Source organism: Mytilus trossulus, chromosome 8, assembly GCF_036588685.1.
Source record: "Mytilus trossulus isolate FHL-02 chromosome 8, PNRI_Mtr1.1.1.hap1, whole genome shotgun sequence".
Taxonomy (NCBI): domain Eukaryota; kingdom Metazoa; phylum Mollusca; class Bivalvia; order Mytilida; family Mytilidae; genus Mytilus; species Mytilus trossulus.
Window position 1 is genome coordinate 43,992,371 of NC_086380.1, and position 6,003 is coordinate 43,998,373.

A 6,003-nucleotide genomic window follows, 5' to 3' on the forward strand; every position below is an offset into this window, starting at 1 on the left:
ATTACACTTTAGAAGCAATCAGTTATTCAAGATGGCCACTCTAGAAGATCATAGTATTTTGTCCTAAACGTAACAGAAAGGAAGATTTGGTCATACAGTTTTTGCTGTTTGCAAATTAAATTTGAAATGTAGAGCTATGGATATGAATAAAAGGAAGTGAGACATCAACTAATCAAAGACAAAAATAAGTGGTCTTTGGTCAGGTTGTTGTCTCTTTGACAGATTCCCTGTTTTAAATGATATGGATATAAGCAACTTTAGGCCACCTTCATCAATGAGCAAAATTCATACTAAATATTAATCTACTTTGGATTTATTTATTGTGTGGGTGTCAATTTTCATGGATTATGAAAAGCTTGAATTTTTCTGGCTAATTAATTTCTTTGTTTTGCGAAAGTCTGCGTACAACCTTATATAAAATGTGTCTTTGTTGAACATTAAAATTGAAGGTTCACCAGTACCAATAAAATTTGTGCAAATTGATATCCAACGATCAATTATGAATTCACAGTATAAATAGCAAAAATTCAACTGAGAAAACCACCTTCCTGATATATTGTTACTTGGGTCCAATTTTGTTTGGAAAAACTTGGTTGATTATATAGAGAATCACTGAAGCATAACCAGAGCAGGTCCCCTCTTAGGGAAGTCAGTTGGCCCCCCTCATTAAAATTTCTGGATATGTGACGGCTGTACAATTCTATAAACAACTTGTGACCAAATATACCAGGTTTGAATATATTATGTTGAAAGGACTACATTCCTTTCTTTATATGAAGGTTGTAATGGGACTGGTTCTTTCCCTTTATTGGTATGAATAGAATACCAACTGACAATTTTTAAGTCCTACACATAGTAAAATTTTTCTTGCCATGAGCTACACAATGGGTATCACTAGTAATCAGGATCTGATTATCCTTCCTGAGACCACGCTACTTTGTAGGTATTATGTACACAATTTTTCAACGAAGACATATTTCCTTTTTTGCTGTGTTATAAGCTAACTCATTGTGATATTGGTCAATAAATCTTAACTTGAAATTGTAGAGAGAAGTAGGGACCATTTTAGGGCCTTATCGACATACCAGGTATTCCTTTGGCAAAATGTAAAATCTCCTCTCTTATATATACTTGGCTTTCAAACTTTTGCAGTTTCTTAATTTGAGCATTTTTGGTGCTCCAGAAAAGCACTTGGAAAGCACAAAATTAGTAGTGTAATTTTTATTTCCGAATGAAATAAAGATCACTATAGATGTTTGTCTCTGATCTGAATATTAACCTAGGATTATCAGTTTTCCTAATGAAGGGTAGAGGTTATCTCCAGATACCACAGATTCCTCTTCCAATTACAAATGGCTGCATTGATTCAAGCATCAGATGAAATCAACAATAATTAATCAATTCAACTGTGAAATGTCTGAACCAAGTCCACACTACGACATTTAAAAATCAAATGTGGATGTATGCCAATGAGACGGCAACCCAACAACACGAAAACATCTTTTTCATAAAGTTGTAGCATGATCTAAATATCAATATTGCTATTCACTTTCAGAACTATCTACTAGACTCATATCAACTAAGATAACAAAAAACATTTTTATGTGATTTATTTTTATTAAGCATATTTTTTTTTCTCATAAAATGTGAAGATGTAAGAATAAAAAAACAAATTCTCCCAACCCTTATTTTGAAAATACTAGTATTTCATATACAAAATGTACAAAGTTAACGAAGTGAAACAACAACAATAATAAAATAACAAAACAACATTATCTTTTTTACATATGAAAGACTTTTTATTATTCATTTTCTGAATTGATGCAGGCTCTATTTCTTTAATGCTATCCGTGTTTAAAACTCAACTTTTTTAAGTAGAAAAGTTGAAAATAATTGATAGAACTTATTTTTTGGTCTGCAAGATGCATAGCAGACTCAATAAAGTAAATTAATGTGGCCTTATTGGTGATATTTGGTGTATCAATTTTGTGAACTTACGTAAATGACAAAGAAACAGAAGATTATTTATATAAGTTCAGAGTTATATTTTTGACTTGCAAATATTCTTTCATTAGAAATATTGCAAAGCCTACAGATAGCAATGGACCACACACTAAACAAGTTTAGATATCAGAAAACAAGATGTCTACAATCACTACAGAAGAATAACGGAAAAAGAACAAAGAAGAAATTAATTTACAAACAAATAAAATGTTGGATCTTACTGATCATACATTTGTACATTAATAACATATTTCTTAACTATTTTAGTGTGTACAAAGTACAATGAATTTATGACTGCTTTTTTGTTCATTGAACCATGAAACTAATTGCACTTTTGTTTTCTATCTGTTGTATCATGATTGTTAAACAAATCATTGAACTAGTGATTTAAGAAATGTATATAAAAACCAATTTTACCAGCAATATCTTTCTTTCTATATTTACCGCTACTAATTATAAGAGAAGACGTGGTTCAGTGAACAAATAAGCAACTATTATTGCTTGATAATAAATACACACTCAAAATATTAGCCTTAAAATAAATACACATATAAACATATTACAATGGGAGCAAAAACAAATGATAAATTAAGCAAACATATGATAACACATTAATTATGATTTTTCAAATTCATAAAAAATTTAAAAAACAACAAAATATCGTTAATATATTAACTTTGGTTAACGCTGTGGTTTATAACGTGAGCCATTACACATCAACTGATTACAACACATTTAATTGTTAAACAACAAGGTTTTATAATCTCATGACCTATGTTTGACCTTAATATCTATAACACTGACCTTGAATGGTAAAAGCCCTAATCTTTCTGATATATATAATTCATAGGTATTCATAGCTATAGGTCACACATTGATTAACCTATATTTTACATTAAAAAACTTAATTGTTAAACCAATTTACCTTAAAGTGGTCAAATACATTTTATAAAGAATTCTATCAAATTAAAATTGTTCCACAAATGCAGCTACAATTTGTTTGAATTCGGTTTTTACAATTATAATTCAATTGACAAAGTGGAAACAATTGTACTTGTATAAACAATTTTAATTGAACTGACCACTTGTAAGCAAATTGGTCACAATTGTGAATGATTAACATTGAATTTATTCATTTATTTATGTATTAAATCGTTAATCAAAATCCAGACGTAAATAATGAGTTAATTTCAATATCAAGCAGATATTTATAATATACATCTTTATACAATATTTGTGATTTACATCAACTTACATTGAGCCAACTAAATAGTTTTAAAAGTCATAGCTCTTCTCCTTTGAAATTTTTGTTGCAAATCAAAAATTCTTTTCACCTCTTCACTATTATTATCTTATGTCTTATTCTAAACAATGCTAGTATAAAAATGAAAATTTATAAGTATATTATGAAACCAATTCAAAATGGCACATTTTTTTAAATTCTACAACCAAATCCTATGAAAAGTATGTCATCTATTTTTTATATACAAAAAGTTAGAAAACAGTCGCTTATAATCTATTTATAGACAAAATCACAAAAAAATATAAAATCTATTTCTTTTCCAAAAAATATGAATTTCTTGGACGGTGGATGATGTTGTTGGTTAGATCACAGACTAAGATTTTCTTATATAATATCATAGATAGCCTTATATGTACATGCAGCGTATAAAGAAATTTGTATGGGTCTCACCTTATGGTTATGCTACATTCAATGAACACCTGTTTTTCTTCCCAATAAATTATCCTTGTAATCTTAATTTTACGGTTCATTATCAATAAAAATAGAAATGTTAAGAAATAAATATTATATCATTCTATAGCTCATACGATACCCTGGTTTTTTTTTATTGAACTTACAATAAATCTTATTGGAGGCATTTATATCCTTTTATCAATTCTTTTAATTTGTAATTGACTGTCGTCATGCACATTTTAATTTTGAAATATTTCAGAGAAAATGGCAAAGTCATGAAATTTTTATTGAGTGAGATAATATCATAGATTTGTTATGGATTTTACAAAGTTTGTTTTTTTAAAACAGTTCTATGTTAATTAGTACTATGTTAAGGCAGAACATAATGGAAGACTGAAAGTGAAATCACAGTTGATGTCCCCATCTAATGTGTCTTAGCAAATGAATTACCCTATCAAGCCAAAAAAACGTCATTCAAACCCAAAGAGCATATGATCTTTATATAAAAGTCATATGTACAATTTCATCAATTAATCATGTTATAATGATTATTATTTTTTTCATATTTTTCTTATATAATAAAGATGACATCATAAAACACTAACAACAGCTTTTTTTGTGAGACAGCAATATGTTTATTAGACAACAATGGATAAAAAAGTAATATTTCTGCTTCAACATAGCAATTCCTCTTCAAATTTAATATTCAACATAAATGTAACAAGAAACATTACCATGAGAGGATTCAAAAGAGTACATTTGTTGTTTAGTGTTAAGAAATACCAAATTCTACATAGATTAAAATGAAGTAAGATTTACTGATTTGATTGGAAATTCAAAAAAAAATGTAGAAACACCTATTTTGGATTAATTCCCTCTAATGTGAGAAAGTATTTCCATGAATTTTGGATTGATTCCCTCTTGTGTGAGAAAGTATTTCATGAATTTTGGATTAATTCCCTCTAGTGTGAGAAAGTAATTTCCATGAATTTTGGATTAATTCCCTCTAGTGTGCGAAAGTATTTCCATGAATTTTGGATTAATTCCCTCTAGTGTGAGAAAGTATTTCCATGAATTTTGGATTAATTCCCTCTAGTGTGAGAAAGTATTTCCATGAATTTTGGATTAATTCCCTCTAGTGTGAGAAAGTATTTCCATGAATTTTGGATTAATTCCCTCTAGTGTAAGAAAGTATTTCCATGAATTTTGGATTAATTTCCTCTAGTGTGAGAAAGTATTTCCAAGAATTTTGGATTAATTCCTTCTAGTGTGAAAAAGTAATTTCCATGAATTTTGGATTAATTCCCTCTAGTGTGTGAAAGTATTTCCATGAATTTTGCATTCTCACTACAGAAAAAGAAAACATGTGATGCTAATTTGTTACAGGTTTGCAAAAGTTGTTTGGTAAATTGGCATAAAATCTAGTTAAGTTTCTGTGGATTCACTTATTTCGTGGCTACCATCCTGGATTAAAGAAAACTTGCATGTTCGTGGATATTTAATTTCGTGGTTTTGCCGAAGTCTGCATACAAGACTATAGAAACTTTGTTATTCGTTGAACATTTAATTTCGTGGTTGGACTCTGACCACGAAATCCACGAATATTGGTATCCAACGAATAATAATGAATCCACAGTATAGTAAATTCTTGGAATTTGGTATTTACACAAATAAAGACTGCTATAAAACTATACAACTATCAGTATAACAATGTTAGCATAACTATTGCTTTGTAAGAAATACAAATCTCTTCATTTTTAAACAAAACAATAAACTGATCTTTTAGAACAAGACTATAACCCTCATTTACTTTATGGTGTTTGAAACACTAAAGTTCTTCAATCTATATAGAAGAATTTGTAATAACAATAATAAAATTATAAAATAATAATAAAACAAAACAGCTATATATATGAAACTATATAAGAACAATATGGAAGCCTTATATATTCTGCATAGATCTTGTTTACAATACTGTAACTGTATCTATTTCCATTAAGTTATTTCATTTGCTTGATTTCTTACACGTAAACATATCTTTTTTCATATATAAATATATATATATTGTGTAGTTTTGGCTATTTGTTGTACAAAATAATTCAACAATGTACGCTTAATTCTTTCAATGATATGTTGATCAAATAATGGATACAAACTTAGTCAATGAGATATTGAAAAGTATCTTAGCTTGGCACAATACATATAATGGATACCTCACACTTTAAAAAAAAAAAGAAATTCTATGCATCATCAGTTGTCATTTAGTGCATGCTAATTTTCATGTAAATCAAAAAAATCTTTCA